We start from the raw sequence: 15813 nt of genomic DNA on the forward strand, positions 1-15813 counted from the left end.
AACTGAAACATCGATAAACATATTTACTTTTTTTTAAATCGTGAGTGCTGCAGCATAGTGTACATATACTCAGGTATGTTGCGGAGCTTTTGTGTGTGTGCGCGTGCACACATACAAACATCGCAAAACATTACATTTCTCCCTCTCCAAATTTATGGAAAGAACGAAAATTTATTTATATCTCATTATTTGATGTATATTACGAGGTCTACACATTAACAGTACGTGCAAATGACTGCAAGTTTGTTTAGAGGCGGAGAGAAAAAAATTATGGAGCTTCATAATAAACGTTAGAATGTTAAATGAGCTTTGCGCTCTCGTACTTCGACGAAACAGTGAGTAACCTGGCAAGCCAAAGAGCAAACATTTTTCTCATAGTTACAGTGGGCGATCATACTCTGCTGAAATTACAGGCTGTTTGTGTCCGGGAGCAAGCAATAAATCCAAAGCAACACCTGGAGCCATGCAGCAAGATAACGCACGCAACGCTAGCACTGTTGCTTACCTACCTGCTTTGTGGCTAGTAAACCTGCAAACGCTTTTGTAAATCCGCAGATGATGCATTTGAAGCACAGTTCATGGGCCCAGAACGCTGGTAAAGTTAACTACGGTATGTATGACAGTACCGAATTTAACTACGGTATGTATGACAGTATTGAATTTTGGCTTCGTTCCGTGACTGTGATGGCTATTAAGTTTGCAAAAATTTACATTGATTATACTTTCAGTTCGTGATGGTCGTTAAGTAAATGTTACCGAACATTCAACACAGATAACGTCGTGCTGCGCGCTGTCTTAATGTTTCGTGTAAGACTTCTACACTCCTCGAAATGGAAAAAAGAACACATTGACACCGGTGTGTCAGACCCACCATACTTGCTCCGGACACTGCGAGAGGGCTGTACAAGCAATGATCACACGCACGGCACAGCGGACACACCAGGAACCGCGGTGTTGGCCGTCGAATGGCGCTAGCTGCGCAGCATTTGTGCACCGCCGCCGTCAGTGTCAGCCAGTTTGCCGTGGCATACGGAGCTCCATCGCAGTCTTTAACACTGGTAGCATGCCGCGACAGCGTGGACGTGAACCGTATGTGCAGTTGACGGACTTTGAGCGAGGGCGTATAGTGGGCATGTGGGAGGCCGGGTGGACGTACCGCCGAATTGCTCAACACGTGGGGCGTGAGGTCTCCACAGTACATCGATGTTGTCGCCAGTGGTCGGCGGAAGGTGCACGTGCCCGTCGACCTGGGACCGGACCGCAGCGACGCACGGATGCACGCCAAGACCGTAGGATCCTACGCAGTGCCGTAGGGGACCGCACCGCCACTTCCCAGCAAATTAGGGACACTTTTGCTCCTGGGGTATCGGCGAGGACCATTCGCAACCGTCTACATGACGGTCCCGCACACCGTTAGGCCGTCTTCCGCTCACGCCCCAACATCGTGCAGCCCGCCTCCAGTGGTGTCGCGACAGGCGTGAATGGAGGGACGAATGGAGACGTGTCGTCTTCAGCGATGAGAGTCGCTTCTGCCTTGGTGCCAATGATGGTCGTATGCGTGTTTGGCGCCGTGCAGGTGAGCGCCACAATCAGAACTGCATACAACCGAGGCACACAGGGCCAACACCCGGCATCATGCTGTGGGGAGCGATCTCCTACACTGGCCGTACACCACTGGTGATCGTCGAGGGGACACTGAATAGTGCACGGTACATCCAAACCGTCATCGAACCCATCGTTCTACCATTCCTAGACCGGCAAGGGAACTTGCTGTTCCAACAGGACAATGCACGTCCGCATGTATCCCGTGCCACCCAACGTGCTCTAGAAGGTGTAAGTCAACTACCCTGGCCAGCAAGATCTCCGGATTTGTCCCCCATTGAGCATGTTTGGGACTGGATGAAGCGTCGTCTCACGCGGTCTGCACGTCCAGCACGAACGCTGGTCCAACTGAGGCGCCAGGTGAAAATGGCATGGCAAGCCGTTCCACAGGACTACATCCAGCATCTCTACGATCGTCTCCATGGGAGAATAGCAGCCTGCATTGCTGCGAAAGGTGGATATACACTGTACTAGTGCCGAAATTGTGCATGCTCTGTTGCCTGTGTCTATGTGCCTGTGGTTCTGTCAGTGTGATCATGTGATGTATCTGACCCCAGGAATGTGTCAATAAAGTTTCCCCTTCCTGGGACAATGAATTCACGGTGTTCTTATTTCAGTTTCCAGGAGTGTATATTACAACAGTTACCGTTTTATGTGCGGCGAACAATCACCCAAAAATTCAAGCATTCCACTTCAATGGGAAACATACAACAAGGGTATAATACACCGAAGCGCCAAAGAAGTTGTTGTAGGTATGCGTATGCAAATATAGAGATATGTAAACAGACAGAATACGGCACTGCAGTCACCAACGCCTTTATAAGATAGCAAGCGTCTGGCGCAGTTGTTAGGTCTGTTACTGCTGCTACAATGGCAGGTTATCAAGATTTAAGTGAGTTTGAACGTGGTGGTGTGGTCGGATCACGAGCTATGAGACACAGCGTCTCCGAGGTGGCGATGAAGTGGGGTTTCCACGTACGACCATTTCACGAGTGTACCGTGAATGTCAAGAATCCGGTATAATATCAAATGTCCGACATCGCTGCGGCCGGAAGAAGATCCTGCAAGAACGGGACCAACGACGACTGAAGAGAATCGTTCAACGTGACAGAAGTGCAACCCTTCCGCAAATTGCTGCAGATTTCAGTGCTCAGCCATCATCAAGAGTCAGTGTGCGAACCATTCAACGAAACATCATCGACTTGTGCTTTCAGAGCCGACAGCCTAATCGTGTACCCTTGATGATTGCACGACACAAAGCTTTACGCCTCACCTGTGTCCGTCACACGGACATTGGACTGTTGATGACTGGAAACATGATGCCTGTTCGGATGAGTCTCGTTTCAAATTGTATCGAGCGGATGGACGTGTACGGGTATGGAGACAACCTCATGAATCCATGGACCCTGCATGTCAGCATGGGACTGTTGAAGCTGGTGGAGGATCTGTAATACTGTGGGGTGTGTGCTACTGGAGTGATATGGGACCTCTGACACGTCTAGATACGACTCTGACAGGTGACACGTAAGTAAGAATCCTGTTGCTGCATCCATTTATGTCCATTTGCATTCCGACGGACTTGAGCAGTTCCAGCAGTAAAATGCAACATCCCACACGTCGGGAATTGCTACAGAGTGGCTTCAGAAACACTCGTCTGAGTTTAAACACTTCCACAGGCCAACAGATTCTCCAGACAGGAACATTATTGAGCATATCTGGGGATGCCATGCAACGTGCTCAGAAGAGATCTCTACCCCCCTCGAACTCTTACGGATTTATGGACAGCTCTGCAGGATTCATGGTGTCAATTCCCTCCAGCACTATTTCAGACATTTTTCGTCGTGTTGCGGCACTTCTGCGTGCTCGCGGGGCCCCTACACGGTATTAAGCAAGTGTACTAGTTTCTTTAGCTCTTCTGTGTATTAAGGGCTCGCTGCAAGGTGTTTCGTGAGACTGGAAAACCGCAAGTCTGGTGCTGTAACCCACATCAAATACTCTTTCACAGTGACAGTATTCACTGATCGTCAGCTATTAATACAACTTTAACACCAGACTCTTGGGTACAAGAAAAATTCAAGTGTGCAGTAGAACAATAAAGGTATAAGGCATTGACAGTAGTAGCATCGAAACTTCAGCGTCTATCATACGATACAATCACTGACACTTGAAAATCACATGAGGCACATTCACATTTCTATCCTAGACGTAGAACATGGTATCATAGATGTTCTGAGCAAAATTTTTTGAGACTATCGGTTGTAGTAGAGCATTGCTGACGGAGTCAGAGTCTCGTGGGAAGTCTACGAGTCCAGCGGAGCAGACGTACGTCGTAAATAAGAGTCAAGTGGTAGTGCCGGGAGCAGAGGATGTCGTAGCCTGTCTCAAGACGATCTGCTTGTGCTGGCTGCCCGAAGAGAAACTGACTTACAAGACCGGCGGTCACCTGGCTTAATTACCACCACTTGTGGCGCAGTCGTTAACCCTTTGGCGTCTGTGGTCTCTGCCATCGAAACGCCAATTCGAAGACGTATAAATTTGTATATGGTTGTAAACATTTTTTAGCACCCACTTTGATCCAGTTGCCCAGCTCACAATTACACTATATGTACATCTACAGTTACAGCTTTACTCAGCAAACCACATTACGGTGTGTGGCGGAGGGTGCTTTCTTGCCACTGTCGCCGGCCGGTGTGGCCGTGCGGTTCTAAGCGCTTCAGTTTGGAACCGCAGGCTCGAATCCTGCCTCGGACATGGATTTGTGTGATGTCCTTAGGTTAGTTAGGTTTAAGTAGTTCTAAGTTCTAGGGGACTGATGACTTCAGTAGTTAAGTCCCATGGTGCTCAGAGCCATTTGAACCATTTGTTGCCACTGTCACTTCCCCGTTTTCCTGTTCCAGTCGCTTATAACCCGCAGAAGGACGATAGATTGTATGCTTCCGCGTGGGTTCGAATCCTTCTAATTTTATCTTCGTGGCCTTCTCGAAGGATACACGTAGGGGAAACAGTATATTGGTTGACATTTATAGGAACCTGCGCTCTCGGAATTTTAACGGTACTGCACAATGTGATACAGAATACCTCTCTTGCGGCGTCTGCCAGTGGAATTGATTCAGCACCTCCATGACACTTCCTCCCTTAGTAAATGAATCTGTAATGAAGTGTGTTGTTCTTCTTTACGCTCTTTCCTGTATCGATCCTGCCTGGTGCGGATCCCAGACTGACGAGCGATATTCAAGTATTGGTCGGCCGAGTGGTTGTGAAGCTACTTCCTCTGTTGATTCTTCCAATGAACGTCGGTCAGACAGACGTCTGACTTAACCATAATTTTATGGCATCGTTCCATTTCAAATTGCTCCTAGATATTTCGTGGAATTAACTACAATCGTTTAATCATATAACAAAAGGCCCTTCCGTTTATTTATAGGCAATACGTTACATTTGTTTATGCTGAGGGTCAACTGCCACGCCTTGCACCAAGCGTCGGTCCTCCATTTCACTACAAGTTTATAGCGTTGCGACATCTCTGTCTACAACAGTGTCATCCGCAAAAAGCCTCAAGGAACTTCCCACGTAATGATCCTATAGCAGTCCCTTGGGGCACGCCCGATGTTAATATTAAGCCAGAAGTTAATTTTACCTCTGAAGACTTTTCTCCGTTGAGAATGGCATGCAGTATTCTGTTTGCTAGAAACTCTTCATCCCAGTTACACAGTTGTTCTGATATTCCGTATACTCGCATTTTGTTCATTAGGCAGCAGTGCGTGTAACAACAACAAATCAACAACCGTACGGCCTACCGAAATTTTTCATGCCAATTTTACTTTTCTATGTATTATTCTGCGAATCAAAGTTTCTAAGTAAGTGGACTGACATCTGTATGATAAAATATTTTCCCATTGTAAAGTCTTGTTGCAACCCTTGTTCACAGTAAGAGCAGCCCTTAGCGGCTCGCCATCTCACAAGTGTTCATGACGTCGCCTTTCCGGCTTAGATCTTTTTTAATATGTAACTTCTAAGTACTGCATCTTTTCGAGTCACTACAAACTTTAATTTTATTAATGTACTATATACCTAATGTTTTACTACAGTTAGTCTAATTCTGAAGATGACGCTCATAGTAGCGTAGAAACCAGGTCAATTTTGAATTAATATTTGTGACCGAGGGCTTATTTGTTACAATATAATTCTGACACGGTCACTGAACCTTAGCAGCTATGTTCAAAGTTTTAAGTTAAATAAATATTAGTTGTGAGCCAGTGGTAAGCAGACACGATGGCTTAGTCAGAGCGATGGGACATTGTCAAAGAGTTTAATGTGCTGGTAGTTACATTACAGCTGGCGTTACTGCAAGCGCGCCAGCAGATCAGTTCAGAGCAGAGGGAGAGTGTTGAGAGACGGTCGAGTCGAGTTACGCAGCGGTTCTTCTGTTGAGAAATAGTCGTAACGCAGTGAGGCAGAAGTGTGTAATCGTTCGGCATAAATTTCGTGCAGACGGGCGAAGTATAGGACACTAAATGGGCACGGTATAATTACCTCAAGGGGTTGTAAATCAACATGAAGTGTACTTTGAACCCAATTTCATTTTTTACGGAGCTGCAAGCAGAGCCTCTACCACGCATTTCAACGAACACTGCCTTTCATTGTGCCGACGACATCTGTACCTGAAGTAAGATCCAACTAATTGCATGGTCAAACTTGCATACGGCTAGCCAGCGTCGTAGTTCATTTTGTGTTTGAATAATACCGATTTATTCTAGATTCTTGACCTTCAATTATGCCTAAGACAAAATACCTCAGTAGGATCTATCCTATCCATTATTGATGATCAGAGAGACTCCAGTTGATTGAAAAACTATTTAAATGTTAATGAAAAAATAATGGTAATCAAAATTTCAGTAATTTGCAAGACTGCAATAGACTGAAGTACTCAAGTCTAGAAAACAATAATTTCAAAGGCAGTACATAACAGAGAACGAACCAACAAAATATGTTTTTTTTTTATTTTTCATGTAGAAATAAGTTTTTAATTTTACGCAACTGCAGTCGGTCAGAAATGCTTGTTAATGTCTTGAGTAAATAAGAGCTGTACCTGCACAAAATGGAAAATGGTTAGCACTAACTCTTAATGAACAGTAATAAAAATTCTGGTCGTTTTTTTCGGATTGCTTCACGCAAATGGCGCATATCTTGAGGTAGTATTCCTTACTGACAGTACGACGGTAAGGCAGGAACTCATGATGCGCTGTCTCATTGTAATCGAAGATAACCGTGAGAAGAACCTTCACACGTGAACACGTGATCAAACTTGAAAGTTTTTCGGTTTTGCTTTTCAGGCTGTTTTCACTGGGACGATTGAACTTTGACTTTGACGTCTAACCCGTATACCTATGTCTCGTCACATGTTACAATCGTCTTTAGAAGCTCTGGATCGTCTTCGACTTCATTCAGAAATTCCTGAGCGATGTCTACACGACCGGCTTTGGTCGGAATTCAACAATTTCGGAACAAACTTTGCTACTACATGTTTCATGCCAAAAACGTTATAAAAAAATTATTTGGCGTCAGGCAAAGGATATGCAGACATCATCGGCAACCTCTCTGATAGTGTTTCGGTGATTTTTCAGAACTATTTTCTTCAATTGTTCGACACTTTACCCAGTCACTGATGTTCCAAACCGTCCAGGACAGTCGTCGTCTTCAACAGCTTTCTTGACCCTCTTTGAAACGTTTATATCACTCGTAAACTCTTCTCTTATTCGTAGGAGATTTGTCAAAAGTCAAAGTCAACACTTTGATTGCGGTGCTGAACTTCATTCCATTTTAAAGCAAAATTTAATGCAAATTCTTTGATGGATCACCGAGCACTCGAAATCACTTATAACCTTTTCGACTTTTAACAATAAACTCAATATTCAAAACCGCTGAAAATGTAAACATTAATCAGAAACATGTGTACCACCAGGATAAAAAGAAATTCGCAAATCGGATGTATAAAGCCCACGAAATTAAAAAAAATGCCGTTATTCTTTGATCACACGTCGTAAACGATATTCCAAAATTCTACAACAGGCCAACGTCGGAGATATAAGCCTATATTTTTGTGCGTCTATTTGACGTCCGTTCTTCAAAACGGTGTCGACCCAAGTTTTTTCGTGTAATATAGGTACAATCTAACTGCAATCCCGTCGGGTCAAGTGGCCTCTCCTCTGTTTAATGATGTCAATTGTTTTTCTACCCCTTGGTCACTTTTGTAGGTATTTGTAATTATGTAATTCGTAAGACGATGTAAAGGAGGAAATAAAGTGCGATCTTCCTTTGTGAAATACTTTTGCAATAATACGTTCAGTTTTTCGGTTTTTTCTGCGATGTCCTATGTTTCAGTACCATTGTGGTCACTGAGTGTCTGGACAGATGGCTTCGATCCGTTTACTGATTTAGCGTAACACCAAAACTTGTTAGAAGTTTCCATCAAGTCAGTAGATACAAATTTATTTTTAAATCCATGTTCTATGCTTCATGCGTATCCGTCCTTACGCGAATATTGGCTTCGTTTAGCTTTTTGTTTGTCGGTGACGCTTTGGCGACGTTTAAATTTGCAGTTATGTTTGCTTTTCCAGCAGATTTCTAACAAGATTCTCGAACCACGGTGGGTCTTTTCTGTTCCTGACAATTTGGCTTGGCACATACCTGTCCGAAGTGTATTGTACGATGCTCTTGATTTTTTTCCATTGATGCTCAATATTGTCAGTGGTGGAGGTGGAGTTTTTATGTTGATTTGTCAGGTAATCTCAAATGGTTCAAATGTCTCTGAGCACTATGGGACTGAACATCTGAGGTCATCAGTCCCCTAGACTTAAAACTACTTAAACCTAACTAACCAAAGGACATCACACACATCCATGCCCGAGGCAGGATTCGAACCTGCGACCGTAGCGGTCGCGCGGTTCCAGACTGGAGCGCCTAGAACTGCTCGGCCAAAACGGCCGGCTGGGTAATCTCAAACTTTTCTCTTGTCGCTCTTTCTAAATGCAAAGACTTTCCTACCTTCCTTTGTACTTCTACTTACAGCCGTTTTTTTTTTTTAGAATGCCGTAACGTCCTTATGATCACTGATTCCCTGACCTACTCTAAGTGAGTCGAAATGTCCAAGTCTGATTATCACCAGCAAGTTCAAAATGTTCAAATGTGTGTGAAATCTTATTAGACTTAACTGCTAAGGTCATCAGTCCCTAAGCTTACACACTACTTAACCTAAATTATCCTAAGGACAAACACACACACCCATGCCCGAGGGAGGACTCGAACCTCCGTCGGGACCAGCCGCACAATCCATGACTGCAGCGCCTTAGACCGCTTCACCAGCAGGTCTAACGTCTTATCTTCAAGAGACGGTTGTCTGATTAACTGCTCAAGATCATTTTTTGAAAAAGCATTTAGAATAATTTCACGTTCTTCTGTGTTCCTTTCACCCGCCCTAGTCACGTGAGTCTCCCAGTCTATAACTGAGTAAGTTAAAATATCTCCCTAAATGACCAGGAAATTTACGTGAAACATTGTCCAAGTTTCTCCACCACCACCGTTGCTGAGGCAAGGAGTTTATAAAATCATCTGATGACCAACATTTATCCACCTTTAATACTTACGTTCACCCAAACTGCTTCGCTCTTTGAATCTGACTGATTTTATTATACGAGTGGTATTCGGAGAGTAAGGAACAATCGGTCGCGAAATGGAAAATACAGTGAAAATCTGGTGAAGCTTTGCATAGATGCGTTGGGCACTGTGTCCAGTGCGCCCGTATAACGCATCATGTCGCTCTTTACAGTTTTGAGCTCACAGTGAGAACGTAAAGATGGCTAGAAATTAGCGTCTTCCGCCAAGTGTGAGAGCCTGGCGAAAGATTTCGCCTGAAGCTACGCAATCCACATAACATGACTGTCATGCTGTTCGTTCTGCACGACAATTCTCGGCCGCACTCTGCAGGGGCAATGAAGACGTTCCTGCAGCGTTTTCGATGGGAAGTGTTTGATCATCCACAATACAGCTCGTAATTTGCTACCCCTGAGGCTCATCTCTGCTCAAATTAACCGCTGGCTATGAAGACAATATTTTGACACAGACAACGAGCTGGAGTCCAGAGTAGAATATTGTCGAAAAACACTGGCGGCTGTCTTCTATAACGAGGGAATTGAAAAGTTGGTACAACGCTGCGACAGATATCTGAGTGCGAGCGGCGACCGTGTAGAGAAACAGATGGAAGGTGTAGCTAACCGTTGCAAATAAAACAGTTTTGATTTTCACTGTGGTTTCCATTTCGCGACCTATCTTCCCTTACGTTCCGAATTGCCCTCGTATATTATCGTAATTTCTTGCTGTAAACACGCCTCCGCCACCAGCGTTCAACTAGCTTAGTGGACACACTACACTAAAGCAGGGTCGCAGGAGAACACCATTCGTACCTAATTCTTTTGGATTTGTGAAACATGTTGACGGTGCACGAAGTACGTACTCAGTGGATTAAACCGTGATCTTCATATTAATCAGAGATCGCAATAAACAATGTTTGTATCTCTCATGAGGCAAGACGATGTAATACTGTGGTTTCACCGTGATAGAAGAGGAAAGGTTATCGATATGGAAGACAGAGGGGATGCAACATTAGAGTCAGACCTAAACATTGCTTTGGCAGACTTAAGCTCAAATAACAAGGAAGGGATAAACAAATTACTTCGCCATTTCTACAAATCATTGCGGGAGGTCGCAGCCGAATAACTGCTTAAGTTTGTGTGTAGACTGTAGGAGCCTGGAGGCATGCCATCAGACTTTCGGAAAAATGTTGTCCACAAAATCCCAAAGATTGCATGTGCAGATAATTGCAAGATGTACAGCGCAATCAACTTAATTGTTTTCGCATCCAAGTTGCTGAATGGAATAAGATACAGAAGAATGGAAAAGAAAGTTGGTCTGTTAGATGACAAAAGGTTTAGGAAATGACAAAAAAGTCATTGGATTTGTCGATGTAGGAAAGCGTTTGACAGTGTAAAACGGTGCAAGATGGTCGACATTCTCAGACAGTAGATGTAATCTAAAGAAAAGGACGGGTAGCTTACATTATGTGCAATAACGAAAAAAGAAGATTTAGAATTGAAGACCAAGAACAGAGTGCTTGGATTAGAAAGATTGCAGGGCAGGGATGAAGCTTTTAGGTCTACCGTTCAGTATATACATCAAAGAAGTAATGGTGTAAATAAAAGAATGCTTAGTTAGTGACATAAGAATTTAGGATGAGAGGATATTAATAACGAGATTCTCTGATGAGATTTGCGTCCTCAGTGAAAATGAAGAATTACTGGAATTGCTGAGTGGAATAAGTAGTCTTAAGAGTACGGACTATGGACTGACAGTAACCCGAAAAAATTCGAAGTTAATGAGGAGTAGCACATGTGAGATTAGCTATAAACTTCAAAATTATTGACAACGAAGCAGACGAGGTTAAGGAATTCTGCTACCTTGGCATCGATATAATACATGACACAGGATGCAAAGAGAGCATAAAAGGCGTAGTAGCATTTCTGACCAAGGGGTCTCAAACATAGGTTTTAATTTTGGGAAGAAATTTCTTAGATTGTTAGTGTGGCGCACAACATTATATGGTAGCGAATCATGGACTATAGGGGAAAAAAGGGATTCGAAGTGTTTGAAGTATGCTACTACAGGAGGATGTTGAAAATTAAGTGGACTGAAACGATAAGGAATGAAGAGATTCTCTGCAGAATCGGCAAGGAAAGGCACATACTGAAAACACTGACAAGAAGACGGGACAGGAGATATAACGTTATTGTTAAGATATCAGGAATATCTACCACGGTAACAGAGGAAAAAGCCTGTAGCGGCAGATAGAGATTGGAATACATCCATCAAATAATTCAGCAAATAGGGCACAACTGCTAATCTGAGAGGAAGAGTTTTATGCAGAAGATGAACAGGCAGGAGCCTTTTCAAAACATTCAGAAGACTAATGACTCACAAGAAATTTGTCATCTGCCCTGGAGAGCAGCATACCTTGTAAACGCCTATAGTGTACAGCGTATCTATCCCAAGTGTAGCACACCATTAAAGGCCGCATTCGGAAGGATAGTTCCAATTGGCTGTTGCGAACGCCATAGCGAGAGTCCAATAGTCACGGGAAGGTGTATCGGGCCATTGTAATCGTTCCAAATCGGTGGTTATCAGCCCTGTGTGCCAGCTTTAGCCCGAGTGATTTTCCCATAACGAAAGGGGTTTTCCAGCACCTGGTAAAGATAAACTATGGGTAGCTCGGGCATGAAGGAGCAGTTAGCAAAGGATTGTTAGTTGAGAAGAAAATGACCAGCTGCATTCACTCTGCTCCTCAGATTGGACGAACGACCTGTGGTTAAACAACTTAAGTTTACAGATCGTGAAACTGGGGATATGGTTTCAGGCCTTTAGGGATGCAGGAATCAAGTCGTGAGCCCATGCGTGTGGTGGTGATATTTTAAAGGTTACGTGTACGAAATAGGGAGGGTGTTCGTCTGTGATTGATAAAGCTTTTCAGCTGATACAGACTTCTAAAGGAATTTCGAAACACGTATCCGGGCTGCGGCGTGGGTGGATTTCGGCTTAGTCATTTTGTGATTTCTGAAAGAGTGTCGCGGTTTAGTGAGCCCACGTATTAGGATGTGGATACGCTGGCTTTGTTAGCTGGAGGTGGTGTTTTTTAAAAAACAAAACGGAGGTAACTTGCGCTATCTAGTAGAATGCAAAAAATTATGCTCTTTCCCGTCCTTTATTTCATCTAGAATACAAATATGAGTGTTTTCAGTAGCCATTTCTACATCTAGAAGACGGATCTCAGTCTTTAGAAAGTAGTTTTATTGCTACAAGGCATATATTAGTGACAATGCAGTAATGACAATTCTAACCTGTCTCGCGGGTCGAAGTTTTACTTTGACTTTATACTGTAGCGATGTTGATGCATCTGGATCCATCAATAAAAGTTTCTGAGCAAAACCTGCTAAGCAATACGGCGTGGATTTGTCTTGCACGCAGCACTTTGCGAAGAGTGCGTGCATCCGAACGTGGCTGCGAGAGAGAAGGAACTTTTCGCATGTTGATGCGAAAGACAACTATACTTCTTTTAAAAATAAAAGAACGCTTAAGACGTTTATTTCCTACTTGTTTATTTTCTTTAAATGCCCAGTAATAAGGAAAATGCGAAACGAGAGGGACAGACTAGCGATCGGACGGAATGAGGTGTATGTGTGGCTGGGTGAAACTTTTACGTTGCTGGCCACAGGAGGAAGAGTCCCTAAATATTTGAGGAGCCTCTGAGCTAATCCCGAGGGTCCGCGTCGAAGCCGCTGCGCCTCCGCGGCCGAGGGCACAGCTGGTCCAACCGCCATTTTCAGCGCCGACCAAGCGTTGCTTAGCACTTCCCACCGTTTATCAAACAAGATGCGCTCAAATGAACTTTCAGTCTGTCACGGAGTGTGCAATAACGGAGACACAAATTTTAATCTGTCGAGAACTGTGAAGGCGGTGAACACATTCATTCTAGAAACAATACCTTAAGTTATGGCTAATCGAATATGCAACCAGTATCATATTTCACATGACTTCATACGTCGATCCGGCCGTTGTGGCCGAGCGGTTCTATGCGCTTCAGACGGGAACCGCGCGACCGCTACGGTCGCAGGTTCGAATCCTGCCTCGGGTATGGATGTGTGTGATGTCCTTAGGTTAGTTAGGTTTAAATAGTTACAAGTTCTAGAAGACTGATGACCTCAGATGTTAAGTCCCTCAGTGCTCAGAGCCATTTTAACCATTACGTCGAGGTTCAGAGTTGTACGAGCCTGATGTATACCATTCAAGGACACCAGACAGCGACGTTGGCGCTACCAGCTAAGACGGCAGACTATAAGCTGACTGAAATGTGCGCGAGATTTGTTTATATATTTATTTATTTATTTTTTCCCACTGAACATTTGTGTCGCTGTAACGAATCAGTCTTCAGGAGGAACCACATTAGTAGCAACTATAAAAATAAAAATAATAATAATAATAATAACTGATCTGTTCTCATAGCGCAACGGACAGTGTACTAGTCTGCAAGACAACGAAGTTAACAGGACCAGAATCGGACCCGAACGGCATAATAACAACCGTGGGATGATCACACCGGCTAGCCTGAGTGCGCTTTCTAGGTAGTTTCCCTCGTTCGTTTAGGCAAATGCTAGGCTAGTCGCAGAGTTCTGCCTCGGAGAATACGACACACGAACATTTAAGGTACGATAACACACAGAACGAAGTTTGCACGATTCACAGACAGATGGGGCACCGGGCTTCCCTCACTGAGTTTACATGACCTGTGTGGCATCAGGAAGGACATCCGGCCACAAACTTTAAAAAATGAAATAAAAATTTACCGAGTCCTGCAATAGCAGACCCCGTGCTAGACCGTAGAAATGCTAAACGAGAAGGTATCGTGATGAAATGTAACCTTTGACCGCCTATCGCAGATCTACTGTCTATCATGTATAAAGATGATATACATATGTCACTACATATTAATTTCATGATTCATCAGTATGCCTCCATTGTACCTAGCCAGGAGTGAACCACAAAGACTCCTATTAATATTATTGTTCCGTTCCGAAGAAACATGATAAAAGTGTATGGCCGCGCGGGGTAGCCGCGCGGTCTCAGGCGTCTTGTCACGGTCCACGCGGCTCCCCCTGTTGGAGGTTCGAGTCCTCCCTCGGGTGTGGGTGTGGGTGTGTCGTCCTTAGCGTAAGTTAGTTCAAGTAGTGTGTAAGCTTAGGGACCGATGATCTCAGCAGTTTGGTCCCATATGACCTTACTACAAACTTCCAATTTACTAGTGTCTGGTGGTAGGTCAAGAAAAATGTTGCCTTAGAGAAAGCTGGCTACTCCGAAAGAAATTCTTGCAGGGCATGATATTTTGGTGGACGGAATTTATTTCCTTCCGAACTAATTCGCAGAGTTATTAATACCATTTCTCACTGTGTGTGCTGATGCACTGTGTGTGCACATTACTTTCTAATGTTACTTGTACTCCAGCTCACTCACAGACCAATTTACTACCCGCAATCGTCGTATTTGAACAAAATAGTTCAGTCGGTATTTTTACCTTATTTACTTTCTGTGATCCTTTTTACAATCTGCTGAACCTCCATCACCTACGACACTTAACTCTGTGAGTTATTATATTTATAATCTTCATTGATCGAAAGAAGTAGCATTCATTGCCTCTGTTCTTGTGAAAACTGAGCGAAAACGTTCCGTAGGGATGGAATGTTCTCATATAGTCCTTACAATATGTTTTCCCTTTTTTCCCCTTTGTTTCAGGGGAGATGGATCGTCAGTTCACAGAAACTTCGTCTTCTTTTTCAGTCACTTGGTCTCAGACTAGTATCTACCTCCTCAATTATTTACTCCATATATTCCAGTATCTTTCTTCCAGTACAGTTTTTACTCTCTACAGCTCCCTCTAATACCACGGAGGTTATTACCTGATGTCCTAATACAAGTTCTGTCACCATGTCCCGTCTTGTTTTCAATGTTTTCCATATGTTCCTTTCTTCGCCGATTTCTCACAGAGCTTTCTCGTCCCTTATCAGTCCAACTGATTTTTAACACTCTTTTATAGTATCTCACCTCAGACACTTCGATTCTCGTCTTTTCGGTTTTCCTCAAGTCCATAATTAACTATCATACAACGCTGTGACCAAAACGACTTTTACCAGAACGTACTTCCTCGCATTAAGGCTTACGTCTGATACTAACAGACTTATTTTCGCAAGTAATGCCCTCTGCTTTCTGTGCCATCTTCACTCCAACCATCAAGTGTTAATTTGCTTTCAATGTATTAGAATTCCTTAACCTCGCCTGCTTCGTGATCATCTGTTTTTATGTGCAGTCTGCATTCCCAACTGAACTCTGTTACAGAACTTTATTACACTTTTTTTCCCCACATTCTTGCTACTGAGGCCTGTAGGACGTTGCTCACATTACGTTATTTTGCGATTTTATAGTGAGGCGCTCTTACACTGATGCACGAGATAGTGGATTTCTTCGTCAACAGAATGTGGCCGGATTGAGTTCTACATATTTCGTGCATGTGGGGCGAGAAGCAACAATATCATTTCACATCATTTTGATATGTGCTTA

Source organism: Schistocerca americana, chromosome 2 (assembly GCF_021461395.2).
Source record: "Schistocerca americana isolate TAMUIC-IGC-003095 chromosome 2, iqSchAmer2.1, whole genome shotgun sequence".
In the NCBI taxonomy this organism is placed as follows: domain Eukaryota; kingdom Metazoa; phylum Arthropoda; class Insecta; order Orthoptera; family Acrididae; genus Schistocerca; species Schistocerca americana.